Raw genomic sequence first — 13343 nt, forward strand, 5'->3', positions numbered from 1 at the left:
TTTGCCTTATGTAACTTTTTCTATACACTGATTTACACGTATGATTCACTGTCTCTATATGTGTGTGATGTAAAGTGCTCTGACATCCTACAATGGTATGAGAGATGCTATAAAAAAATTAAATACAGGTGACAGAGGGGCTATGGGGAGATGAGAAGCACTGTTGGAAGGTGATAGTGGGGGAATCATTGAAGACCCCCCAGAAAGATTGTCGTATTCTAGTGCATAGTCAGGTCTTCATTTACTATTCTTTAAAAGCTAATACAATTCAATACATAATGATAAATATGTTGTAGACTGCACCATTGTTTCCTAAATGTTTTGGGGGGAGAGCCTCCCAAAGCCCCCTTTGTAGTGGTCAGGCTCACTCACTGCACTTGGTGTGCACCGTATGGGGACTGGTCTGAAATCATTTGCCAGGGCTGCTTTGGATTTCCAGTCTGGCCCTGGCAGGAGCAGGAGCCTCTTACTGCGAAATAAAACCAACCATTGAAAAGTTAGTCACGGAGATGCAGCCCCAACCTTCCCATTAACTTTTTTCGTTTTTTTGCAAAATCTTTCAATATAAAATACAACAGAAGTGGCGGAGAGTGTAGTTAGCCTCCTTGGCTTAACACACTCCGCCACTTCAGAAACGCAGGGCTGCACCATATTTACAAGAATATGGTGCAGCCCTGTGTTTCCCCTGCGCAGGCGCTACACTCAACAGGGGAAGATTGTTTATGTACAGGAAGGTCCCCCTTCCTGCACATACAAAATCTTGAAATGTCGTTTTGTCACTTGTATGTGTGCTGCTTGATGCAGCACATATGGAAGTTACAAAATCTCATTTTTTTTTTTTTTAAAGACCCCCTTTTGTGCCGCTTTGTTCGCCATAAGTTGGCAGGGTATGCTCAGACGTTGAGTCCCTTGCTCACTTTGCCACTTGATTCAAGCAAGCCTGGCTGAAGACGGCTGAAATGCCAGAAACCGGTCCTAGGAAGCTTGTTTCCGGTCCAGGGAAGGCATGGCTTGGCAGTTCGGGCTGGACTGTTCCCATGAGGCACAGGGTCAGACTGATTTGCATATGGCCATGTCTGAACTGGGGTGGCAGAGTGGGCTAAAGAACGGTGATGAATCAAACCCAGATCTGTTGACTGGGTGTGAGTGTTTGATTGGTTCTGATGCTCCGTCCATCACCACCCCATTTTGTACCGCTTTGTTCGCCATAAGTTGGCAGGGTATGCTCAGACGTTGAGTCCCTTGCTCACTTTGCCACTGGATTCAAGCAAGCCTAACTGAAGACAGCTGAAATGCCAGAAACCGGTCCTAGGAAGCTTGTTTCCGGATCCAGGGAAGGCATGGCTTGGCAGTTCGTCTGGACTGTTCCCATGAGGCACAGGGTCAGACTGATTTGCATATGGCCATGTCTGAACTGGGGTGGCAGAGTGGGCTAAAGAACGGTGATGGATCAAACCCAGATCTGTTGACTGGGTGTGAGTGTTTGATTGGTTCTGATGCTCCGTCCATCATCACCCCCTTTTGTACAGCTTTGTTCGCCATAAGTTGGCAGGGTATGCTCAGACGTTGAGTCCCTTGCTCACTTTGCCACTGGATTCAAGCAAGCCTGGCTGAAGACGGCTGAAATGCCACAAACCGGTTCTAGGAAGCTTGTTTCTGGACCAGGGAAGGCATGGCTTGGCAGTTCGGGCTGGACTGTTCCCATGAGACACAGGGTCAGACTGATTTGCATATGGCCATGTCTGAACTGGGGTGGCAGAGTGGGCTAAAGAACGGTGATGGATCAAACCCAGATCTGTTGACTGGGTGTGAGTGTTTGATTGGTTCTGATGCTCCGTCCATCACCACCCCCTTTTGTACCACTTTGTTCGCAATAAGTTCAATCATAGGCATTTGTATAGCGCACTGCTCACCCGGAGGGTCTCAAGGCGCTGGGGGTGGGGGAACGCTACTGCTCGAACAGCCAGGTCTTGAGTTGCTTCCTGAAGGCGAGATGGTCTTGCGTTGTCCGGAGGTGGATGGGGATGGAGTTCCATGTCTTGGCTGCCAGGTAGGAGAAGGATCTTCCTCCGGCGGTGGCACTGCGGATGTGGGGGACGATGGCGAGAGCGAGGCTGGCGGAGCAGAGCTGGCGGGTGGGCTTGTGGAAGGTCAGGCGGCTGTTGAGGAACTTGTGGCCCAGGTCGTGGAGGGCCTTGTGTGCGTGGGTGAGGAGTCGGAACGTGATTCTTTTGTTAACGGGGAGCCAGTGCAGGTCTCTCAGGTGTCCGGAGATGTGGCTGTGTCGGGGGATGTCCAGGATGAGTCGTGCTGAGGCGTTCTGGATCCGTTGGAGTTTCTTCTGGAGTTTGGCGGCGGTGCCGGCGTAGAGGGCGTTCCCGTAGTCCAGCCGACTGGTGACGAGGGCCTGGGTGACCGTCTTCCTGGTCTCGGTGGGGATCCACCGGAAGATCTTTCGAAGCATGCGCAGGGTGTTGAAGCATGAAGACGAGACGGCGTTGACTTGTCTGGTCATCGAGAGGGAGGTGTCCAGGATGAAGCCTAGGTTGCGTGCGTGGTCTGTTGGCTTGGGGGTGGCTCCCAGGGTGGGGGGCCACCAGGAGTCATCCCAGGCGGAGGGTGATGATCCCAGGATGAGGACCTCCGTCTTGTCTGAGTTCAGTTTCAGGCGGCTGTTCTTCATCCATTCGGCGACGTCTTTCATCCCTTCGTGTAGGCTGGCTCTGGCGGCGTCCGGGTCGCTGGTGAGGGAGAGGATCAGCTGGGTGTCGTCGGCGTAGGTGATGATCTTGAGGTTGTGTTGACGTGCGATGGTTGCGAGGTGGCTCATGTAGACGTTGAAGAGGGTGGGGCTGAGCGATGACCCTTGTGGAACGCCGCAGATGACTTCGGTGGCCGCTGACCGGAACGGGGGGAGGCGGACTCTCTGGGTTCTTCCGGCGAGGAATGAGGTGATCCACTCCAGGGCCTTCTCCTGGATGCCGGTGTTGTTCAGGCGCTGTACCAGGGTGCGGTGGCAGACAGTGTTGAATGCTGCGGAGAGGTCCAAGAGGATGAGGGCCGCAGTTTCCCCGTTGTCCATTAGGGATCTGATGTCGTCTGTGGCTGCGATGAGGGCGGTCTCCGTGCTTTGGTTGGCTCGGAAGCCGGATTGCGAGTGGTCGGGGGATCCGTTGGTCTCAAAGAAGGCGGCTAGCTGTCTGTTGACGGTCTTCTCGATGACTTTGGCAGGAAACGGGAGGAGCGAGATGGGGCGGTAGTTCTTGAGGTCGGAGGGGTCTGCAGTTGGTTTTTTCAGCAGGGCACTGATCTCGGCGTGTTTCCAGCACTCTGGGAAGGTGGCGGTGTTGAAGGAGGCGTTGATGATGTCACGGAGGTGGGGTGCGATGATGTGGTCGGCCCTGTTGAAGATGTGGTGTGGGCAGGGGTCCGTAGGGGATCCGGAGTGGATGGTGTTCATTGTGCGTGTTGTGTCTTCGGTGCTGACTGGGGTCCAGGTGCGGAGGGTGGTGGTGGAGGGCATCGGTTCGGTGGTGGGGTTCGTGGTTGGTGGGCCGAAGCTGTTGTGAATGTTGGCGATCTTGTCGTGGAAGAAGGCTGCGAGGGAGTCGCAGAGGTCTTGCGAGGGAGTGATGTCATTGTTTCCGGCGTCGGGATTGGAGAGCTCTTTGACGATGCTGAAGAGTTCCTTGCTGTTGTGGGTGTTGTTGTCCAGTCGTTCCTTGAAGGCTGTCTTCTTTGTGGCACGGATCAGTTGGTGGTGTTTGCGGGTGGCGTGTTTGAGGGCCGTCATGTTGTCTGTGGTCTGGTTGGTGCGCCAGGTGTTCTCCAGGAAGCGGCAGTTCTTCTTGGAGGTGATGAGCTCGTCGGTGAACCAGGAGGCTTTCTTGCTGCCGCTTCTGCTGGGGGGGTTCTTCATCAGTGGTGCGAGGGTGTCTGCGCAGTTGGTGATCCACTGTGTGAGGTTGTTGGCGGCTTCGTTGGGGTCCGTTGAGCTGGTGGGGGGGTTCTGGCTGAGGAAGGTGGTGAGCTGGTCGCCGGTGATCTTGTTCCAGCTCCTGCGGGGGGCTTGTTGAGGGTGGTGGTGGGTCGTCGTTTTACTGAAGCTGAAGTGGACGCAGCTGTGGTCAGTCCACTGGAGATTGGTGGAGTGGCTGAAGGTGACGTATTTGCTGGATGAGAAGACTGGGTCAAGCGTGTGGCCGACGTAGTGGGTGGGGGTGGTTACCAGTTGCTTGAGTCCGAGGTTGGCCAGGTTGGCCAGCAGAGCAGTGGTGTTGCGGTCCTTGTTGTCCTCCAGGTGGAAGTTGAGGTCCCCCAGGAGGATGTAGTTGGTGGAATTGATGGCGTGCGGGCTGACTAAGTCTGTGATGTCTTCGCTGAACTGTGTGCGTGGTCCCGGTGGTCTGTAGACGAGGGTGCCTCTGAGCGTGGTCTTGGGGTCGGTGTGTATCTGGAAGTGGAGGTGTTCGGCGGAGGTGAAGGTGTCATCGGAGTTGGTCGTGATGCGGATGGTATTCTTGTGGATGATGGCGATGCCTCCTCCTGTCTGGTTGACGCGGTCCTTCCTGGTGATTTTGTAGCCTTCCGGGACGGCGATGGCGACGTCGGGCGCTGAGGAGGCGTTCATCCAGGTTTCCGTCAGGAAGGCGATGTCTGGTGCTGTCGAGCCGAGGAGGTTCCAGAGTTCGACGGCATGCCTGTGAACGGAGCGGGTGTTGAGCAGGATGCACATCAGGTGTTTGTTGCTGGGGCTCGGTTTAGCAGGTGCGGTGTTGGGTCAGAGGCCGGTGAAGTGGCAGGTCAGGCAGGTGAAGGGTCCGTGGGTGTGTCTCGGGGTGGCTCGGTAGCAGGCGGTGTTTCGGCCGGCGTTGAGTGCGTGGAGGGTTTTGGTGTCGTAGATGTGCAGGATGTGCTGGCGAGGGCGAGGACCAGGGGGTCTGGAGCTGGGCGCGGTCCAGGCGCGGACGGGCGCAGACGGGCTTACCTTTGGCGCACCTTCGGCGCTCAATCGGTGCTCCCGCTGCGCGCGTCCGCTGCGTGGTCGCTCTGGGGGCGTCATAAGTAAGGAGCCGGGAGGGAGGAGCAGCTGGGTGGCGGGAGCGGGGCGGCGAATGGAATCACAGGGGGGCGGGGCCGCAGGGAGGCAGCGGCGGGAAATTCCAAGAAGCAGTGGGCAGCGGGAAATTCCCAGGAGCAGCGGGAAATTCCCAGGAGCAGCGGGCAGCGAGCGAAGGAATCTGCAGGCAGGAGGCGGCAAAGGCAGGCAGGAGCGGCAGCAGTGAGTGGGGCGACCAAGCCCTGTGGAGGGCTGAGCGGTCACACTCTGTGGTCCCCTTAAGTAAGGAGCCGGGAGGGAGGAGCAGCTTGGTGGCGGGAGCAGGGCGGCAAATGGAATCACAGGGGGGCGGGGCCGCAGGGAGGCAGCGTCGGGAAATTCCAAGAAGCAGCGGGCAGCGGGAAATTCCCAGGAGCAGCGGGAAATTCCCAGGAGCAGCGGGCAGCGAGCGAAGGAATCTGCAGGCAGGAGGCGGCAAAGGCAGGCAGGACTGGCAGCAGTGAGTGGGGCGACCAAGCTCTGTGGAGGGCTGAGCGGTCACACTCTGTGGTCCCCTACGGTCCCCTTAAGGAAGGAGCCGAGAGAGAGGAGCAGCTGGGTGGCGGGAGCGGGGCGGCGAATGGAATCACAAGGAGGCGGGGCCGCAGGGAGGCAGCGGCGGGAAATTCCAAGAAGCAGCGGGCAGCGGGAAATTCCCAGGAGCAGCGGGAAATTCCCAGGAGCAGCGGGCAGCGAGCGAAGGAATCTGCAGACAGGAGGCGGCAAAGGCAGGCAGGAGCGGCAGCAGTGAGTGGGGCGACCAAGACCTGTGGAGGGCTGAGCGGTCACCGTTGGCAGGGTATGCTCAGACGTTGAGTCCCTTGCTCACTTTGCCACTGGATTCAAGCAAGCCTGGCTGAAGACGGCTGAAATGCCAGAAACCGGTCCTAGGAAGCTTGTTTCCGGTCAAGGGAAGGCATGGCTTGGCAGTTCGGGCTGGACTGTTCCCATGAGGCACAGGGTCAGACGGATTTGCATATGGCCATGTCTGAACTGGGGTGGCAGAGTGGGCTAAAGAACGGTGATGGATCAAACCCAGATCTGTTGACTGGGTGTGAGTGTTTGATTGGTTCTGATGCTCCGTCCATCACCACCCCCTTTTGTACCGCTTTGGATTTCCAGTCTGGCCCTGGCAGGAGCAGGAGCCTCTTACTGCGAAATAAAACCAACCATTGAAAAGTTAGTCACGGAGATGCAGCAACAACCTTCCCATTAACTTTTTTCATTTTTTTGCAAAATCTTTCAATATAAAATACAACAGAAGTGGCGGAGAGTGTAGTTAGCCTCCTTGGCTTAACACACTCCGCCACTTTGAGGTTCCGTATGAGACGGGACGGCACTTTTTGAGTGGTGACGAATATGGACGAGTGTGGTATCTATGAACCGCAAACGACGAGTATAGTGGGCGTGCGAAGTTTCGCTGTGCAACCTTGTACGGTTCGTCTCATTTTTGTGTTTGTTCATTTCGAACCCTCGGGTTCCATTTTAGACACAGCGTCCATTTTGTTTCTTGCCCTCAAGTAGCCAGCGAACGGGTTTTTGTCCGCTTCGTGACCCTGGGACTTCCAAGATAGTACGAAGGACACGTGTTTCTTTGAGGTGACTTTACGATGAGGGAAATGACACGAGTAAGGCAGATGGCCCCGCTCGAGGCTCATCTTGCCGCTCCGGTCTATTGTCTCAGTCACGCATACATTAGACACGAGGCCTTTGATCCCTATCGAGTTTCCTTTATTACCCTAACACTCTTTCCTAACCTGTTGTGCATCCTTGCCCTTTCCTCGCATTCTGTTCTTCGTCCTTCCTTAATGTGTTTATGGTTAAGAGGAAATGTGTTTATTGCGGAGGGGATATGTTTTTACAGTTGGGAACCGGCAAGGACTGTTGTAATTATGTTCCGGCCTCCTGAAACATGAATGCGACCCTTTTGAAGTTTATTGTGGGAACCGAGTTGAATCTTTGTTCACTATGTTGTGCTATGGCAAAAACGTGTATAAAAGGAGCGACCCACTTCTACGAAATTGAAGCAGTCTCCGAGAACCTACACGCTGTGTACTTCTTGTGACCTCTGTATCCCTGCAGTAAATAAACGCTGATCTCTGACGTCGCTGGAAGTGTCCCGTGTCTCTGTGTTTTGTACGCCAGAACAGGTAACCCACGAAGGTTTCAGGTGTTGTCCCCTGGCACCGCTGGGTCTTAAGAAAACCCAGTCCTTCAGTTGGCGCCCAACGTGGGGCGACATCAACGGTACCGGTCCAAAGCCCGACGATCGTGAGGAACTTCGTGTGAAATCTCCGAGGGAAGGTGCACCCCGCTTCATCGATCCAGTTGTCGAAATAAGTGGCCCGACGTCCTTTCCGCGAAGATCCCCCGCCTCCTGACGGCTGCGACGGACCGATGCCCTGACTGTCGGCCTGTTTGGCGCTTGGCGTAGTCCTTTGTACGGCGAGACGATAGACGGGCCTTCCTGGTGACGCCATTGCTCTCTCTCAGTTAAGTATTTGTGGGTCGCTCCCTGTGTTGCTTTGTTGTTTGCATGGTTCCATTGCATTTGTGGTCCTTAGTTGTTGGTTCTTAGTTGTTGGGTTTTATTTGACGATTGCAATTGCCAAAAACCGAGGGTCTTGCATTTTTGCGAGGACATCGTAATTCGATAGCCCTTGAAGTTTGTATACTTGGCTAGTGTGCACGATGCCTGGCCGTAGTACTTTGTTTGGGTTTCTCAAATGTTGCAGCATGGATTCCCGGCTGGAGGATTCTTGCCCGATACCTCCGGTTGGAACTCCGCTTTATGAGCTCTATAGTCGCCATGGTGTGGGTCCTATCGTATATAATGAATATTGGGTTCGTTATACTAAAAAGGATGGTGTCCTTAGTTGGCCACCTCATGGTAGTTTTGAGACTGCCATTTTAGATAACTTGGAAGCGAAATTGTTTAAAAAGAAAGCTAGGCCGGCTATGTTTGATTCCTTCCGGTTATGGCGGAAAGAGGCCAAGCAGAAAGAAATCAAACAGAACAAGAAAAATAAACGAGAAGGTGCCATTACGGTGATACGTAATGCAGAACAGTATCAGTTAGATAGGAATGAGAAGGAGCAAGAAGTTAGTACTCGGCTTCACCATATGTCAGTGGACAAATGCTATCCATCGCTACCTTCTGCGATCGATAAGACAGGAGAAGAATCGGTAGAAGATTCGCTTTTATCTTATTTGATGAAATCACCACCTCCTTATGCTCCTGATGTTATGGGTTTTGTTAATCCCCCTCTTCCTCAACCTGCTGTTTTGGCGGCTGCTGGTCAGCCTGCCGTTCCTCCTGTACTCCCGAATCCCCTTGGGCCACAGATCGTACATCCCCTTGGTCCGGCTTCTCTCCCTGTTGCGCCTTTCCAAGTCCCTCCTCAGCCTGTCGTTCCTGCTACTCCTGCTGCTGCGTCTACCTCTGCTGTTTCTGCCCCTATGGCTGCTACACCTTCGTCTTCTTCCTCCTCTCCTTCTGTTCGTAGTCGTCTCTTGACTGCTGTTGCTTCTCTTTATTCTCCGTTCTTTGGGCCGATACTTGGCTCGACTCTTTCGGATGTTGCTCAACGACGCAGTCAGCTTCCTGACGATAGGGAACGTGAGTCGTTGGTAAAAACGGCGCACAGATGGATTCGCAACCCTGTTAGATACACCCCACGTGTAGTGTTCGAAACATTTTCTCAGTTCAATGCGCCCACGCAACGATTTGTGTTCGAAGAATTGTGTAAGTCATTAAAAGAGGAGTGGGATGATGATATGACTGATGATATACCACCTGAGGTCTCCGAGCTACAGCTCCGGTTTGCCACGGGTGTCATCGTAGGCGATAAAGTCCGAGAAGCTTTAGAACGTTTGTTGTCATTTCGATGTACAGTGCAACCACGTGCACTGTTCAAAGACGCGACCGCGGAATGGATGGCACAACCTGGTCAGTATCCAATGCGAGAAGTTCCCCCAGTGTGGATGCCAGGTGATGCTGCTGCTAACCCTCCTGTCCAACCGCATTTCCAGAGAGTGTGGATACACCTCCCGTGGAAGCGATCGGAAGTTTTGCAAGTGAAGCAATCCCTACCTGATCCTCGTAAGAACCCTGCGGGTTATTATAAGGAGCTGTCCCAATTGGTGGATGCTACAGTTATGAACCTAGCCGATATTGATATGCTGTTCGGTAATGTGGTGCCTCAGCCGGTTTGGGCGAAAATCCGTCATGAGAATCATGTCGCCGAGTTAGGCGGTGACTGGGCTGCCCTTACAGCGGCAGATGCCCGGCAGGTCGGTGGGGCCAAACCTGAACAGGTTATTACGGCTTTGCCCCAGAGGATTATTACCCTCATGAAGACGCTTATGCCAGCGATGCGCGTCAATTGGGACAAACTATCAGCATGCAGGCAAAAGAAGGATGAAAGTGTGTCCGACTTCTTCACTAGGTTCGAAGAAGCGTTCATTGATCATAGTGGTCAGGATATGGGTTCTGAGGGTGGTCAGCGGTTGTTCGTTGACAAATTTGTATCGAATTTGTTGCCCGACTTGAGCAACAAGTTGAAGAATTCTGAGAGTGCGTGGGCTGTTTCTACCACTGCCCAAATTTTGGCTACGGCCCAATATTACGAAAATAGAGGAAAAGAAGAGAGTGAGCGTGCAGAAAAGAAAACAAAGGATCTTAAAACTAAGGTCTTGCTGCAGCAAGCTTATCCTCCGCGTCCGAATTTCAACGATACGCAGCAGTCAAATAGATCACAATTACAGTTCTCTAGACCACAGCAGCGCAATGCTTCGCCTGCGCCTCGCACTGTGCTGGGATATAATCAGTGCGCATATTGTCGTGGGGAAGGCCATTTGAAGTTTGATTGTCCGGTTCTACGTGATAGGTCCAATGGTGTGTCAGCTCGAGGAGGACGTGGTGGTCCTCAACAGGCTTCTCGTGGTAGAGGTCGCGGAGTTACTCAGAACCAGACCGAACGCTTTGCGACGTCTTCAGGTTCGCAGAATTGTTTCGATCGACGCGAATCATCGTCCGGTCGGTCTACACAGTATCATGTGGACGATCATTATGTTGAATGTGATGTTGATACGGATGGTATCTACTAGGACAGCCGTAGACAAAGGAAGGGAGAAGTATCAGTTCCGGTTGATCAGAGAGGGCCTTATGTTGCAGTAGCCACTTTGGGCGTTGTTGAGCCTTTTCTGTTGGACACTGGTGCAGCGAAAAGTTCCATCATGCATTCTAAACTCCCTGGCGCGCCTTTGTCTGGCTTAACGAATGTTTCCGTTGGATTTTCTGGCGCCCCCGTTCGCAATCCGGTCTCTAGCCCTTTGCCCCTTACAATTGGGACTCATGAGCTGGAAGCTCCTTTGATTTTGACTACTGGTTGTGGTGAGAATCTTTTGGGCCTAGACCTGTTGAAAAGGTTACATGCGACTTTGTACTGTTCTCCTACGGGTGTGGAGCTTACGTTGGGTAAGAGCGTGATTTCCCCTATGTATTTATCAATCGACAAGCTCCCATCGGAATTGAGGTCTCTTCCAGATTCCTTGTGGGCAACAGGTCCCAATGATGTGGGCCTGTTGGATATACCACCTTATGTTGTCCAACTAAAAGTGGGTGCGCGTTTGCCACGTATACCTCAGTACCGTATCTCCCTTGATGGTGAAAGGGCACTGTTAGCGATCATTTACGATCTGATCGGCAAAGATGTTATTGAGGAGACACGAGGTAATGTGTGCAATAGCCCCGTGTTGCCTATTCTGAAACGAACGGATCCCTCCAAGCCTCCCGTGTACCGTTTAGTTATTGACCTGCGAGAGGTAAACAAAGTTGTCGTTCCGCAGTTTCCTGTGGTACCGGATATTACAGCTTTATTGACTCTGATTCCAGCCACTGCATCATGGTTCTCGGTCATTGATCTAAAGAATGCGTTCTTCAGTATTCCGATTGCTGAAGAAAGCAGAGATTTGTTCGGTTTCTCATTAGGTGGGCGTAGCTTTAGATTCAAACGCGCTCCACAGGGCTACTGTGAGAGTCCATCAATCTACAGTCAAGCTCTTAAAAGTCAACTCGATGCGTTTGTGTTACCGACTGGTGTAGCCTTGATTCAGTACGTTGATGATCTGTTAATTGCTGCTGATACTGAACAGCTTTGTCAATCTGCTACAGTGTCTCTGCTACAGCACCTTTGCGACTTACATCATAAAGTGTCACCTTCTAAATTACAATATTGTTGTCAAGAAGTAACCTACCTCGGTCACTTATTGTCAAAGGCGGGAAGAAGGTTGACCCCTGAAAGAATTGCAGCAATTGCTCGAATGACTGTGCCGACAACTCAGAGAGATGTGCGTGCCTTTTTAGGCATCACATCGTACTGCAGACAGTGGATCCCGAATTTTTCACTGCTGGCGAAACCATTGGTAGCTCTCACGTGCAAGGACGTTTCGACTCCTTTGCCTTGGACGGAGGAATGTCAGAAAAGTTTTTCTGAACTGCGTGACGCACTGTGTTCGGCTCCTGTGTTAGGTACTCCTGATTACAGTAAGCCTTTCACATTATACGTCCATGAGAGGGATGGTTGTGCGTTGAGTGTTTTAACGCAACAATTTGGTGATAAGCAGCGTCCGTGTGCATATTTTTCCTCGACCTTAGACCCAGTAGCTAGAGCGTTGCCAAGTTGTTTGAGGGCGACGGCGGCAGCTGCGGCGTCTATTCGACAGTCCGCAGGTTTGGTCATGGACAATATGCTCACAGTAATGGTTCCGCATGCAGTCGATACACTCTTGAATCGGACAAAGACTCAACATCTAACGAGTGCACGGTTGTCTGGGTATGAGCTTACCCTTTTGGCAAGTCATATTCAGATTAAGCGCTGTAACGTACTGAATCCGGCGACATTGTTGCCGATTAATATGGAATCAGATAATGTGCTGTCCCATGATTGTTATTTACGAACTGAGGAAGAAACAAAAGGTCGTGTGGACCTGAAAAACACTCCCTTGTCAGATCCCGATGGTACTTTGTATGTGGATGGCTCCTGCTTCAAGTTGCCGAATGGTGATGTGACGACTGCGTATGCTGTGGTGACATTGAGCACGGTTGTGGAAGCTGCGAGATTGAACCAGAATTCAGCACAAGCGGCAGAATTAATTGCATTAACGAGAGCGTGTGTTCTGTCGAAAGGAAAGCGTGTGAATGTGTTTACCGATAGTCAGTATGCGTTTGGTGTTGCGCACAACTTCGGAAGATTGTGGAGAGAGAGAGGATTCATGACATCGCATGGTACGAAGATCCAACATGGGCAACTAGTGAACGACCTTTTGGATGCACTTACATTGCCTAAACAAGTGGCGATTGTCAAATGTAGTGCGCACCGGAAAGTGACGGATGATGTTGGTCGTGGTAATGCATTTGCGGATGAGATTGCTAAAGAAACGGCTAAGAATCTTGCGACTCGAATGAATGTTACGAGTTCAGTAAGATGGCCGTCGGAGACTGGTATGTGTGAAAATACGGTTGAGAGTGTGAAAGAAATTCAGAATGGAGCTACTGAAGCTGAAAAAACCAAGTGGAAAGAAAGTACAGGGAAATTGGATATGCATGGATGTTGGGTTGATCTGACGGAATGTCAGAGATGGATGCTTCCAGATGCATACGTGTTAGCTGTTGTGACGATGGCTCATGGGTTGTCACATATCAGTGCGAAAGGAATATGCAAGTTCTTGTCTCCTGTGTGGAAGAATGATGGTATTGCTAAGTGTGCCGAACGAGTGGTTAAGAATTGTATGGTGTGTTTGATGCACAATCCTGGAAAAGGCACCCCCACTCCACCTGGTCATTTCGCTCCTCCTACCTGTCCCTTTGAGGTTATCCAGCTAGACTTCATCCATATGGAGAGATGCAATAACCTGAAGTACGTTTTGGTTGTGGTTTGTGCGTTCTCCAGATGGATTGAGGCCTATCCTCTCAAGGATAATACTGCCCTGTCCACAGCAAAAATCTTGTTAAAGGAATACTTCCCTAGATATGGAATGCCGCGGATTGTGTGGTCGGATAATGGAAGTGAGTTTGTGGGAAGTGTAATGCAGAGTGTGTGTAAGGGCCTTGGAATAAAGCAAAAATTCCACAGTGCCAACCATCCTCAGGCAGCGGGTTTGGTTGAAGGGTACAATGGTACCCTGAAGCTGAAACTCGCTAAGATCCAGGCTTCGACTGGCCTGTCATGGCCGGATGCCTTGC

Source organism: Triturus cristatus, chromosome 3_1 (genome assembly GCF_964204655.1).
Source record: "Triturus cristatus chromosome 3_1, aTriCri1.1, whole genome shotgun sequence".
NCBI lineage: Eukaryota > Metazoa > Chordata > Amphibia > Caudata > Salamandridae > Triturus > Triturus cristatus.